This window comes from Lagopus leucura, unplaced genomic scaffold, assembly GCF_019238085.1.
Source record: "Lagopus leucura isolate 7727_CA_CO unplaced genomic scaffold, USGS_WTPT01 34372-0_obj-0_obj, whole genome shotgun sequence".
In the NCBI taxonomy this organism is placed as follows: domain Eukaryota; kingdom Metazoa; phylum Chordata; class Aves; order Galliformes; family Phasianidae; genus Lagopus; species Lagopus leucura.
This window is the reverse complement of record NW_024966154.1, coordinates 3,697-4,328: the sequence shown is the minus strand read 5'-3', so window position 1 is coordinate 4,328 and position 632 is coordinate 3,697.

Genomic DNA, 632 nt, shown 5'->3' with positions numbered 1-632 from the left:
ATCCATTGAGGGTCATGGTGGGGTGGGTTGGGTTTGGGGATCCTGTAGATCTCTTCCAACCTCTATGACCTTTTGGTGGACGTGGTGGGGATGAGTTGAGCCCTGCACTCGGGGATGCTGGAGGTCTTTTCCAACATTACCAGTTCCGTGACAGCGCTGGGAGCAGACGGGGACACCACGCAGTGGGGTTCCTGGTTATGGGGCAGCTCTCCCAGCGATGGGGCAGCGCTCGGCTCCCGGCGAAGGGCTCATAAAAAGCCCGACTGAAGCCGGTGGCATTTTGGAGCAGAGTTAAGTAATTTTCCTGGATTTCAGGGATTTTTTCCTTGTCACTGGTGACCTCATAGTATAGAGTAATGCACGGAAACTTTCGGCTCGTTCCAAGAGAGCTTAAAAAACACTAAAAAAGGAAAAACTATCTTTCCGTTGGCTCCCTGAGCCCCGTCCAGAAGAAAGAGGGCTGTCTGTTAGCAACAGTGAAAGATAATCCGGGTGTGAGTAATGGGGGGGGAGCGACGGGAGGGGCCGAAAGGGGGGGGGGGGGGGGGGGCACCCCCGGGGCGGAGGATGAGGAGAGCAGGAGGGGGATGTGGCATAAATCAGGGCGAGTTGAGGGGGAAGGGGGGGGGGGG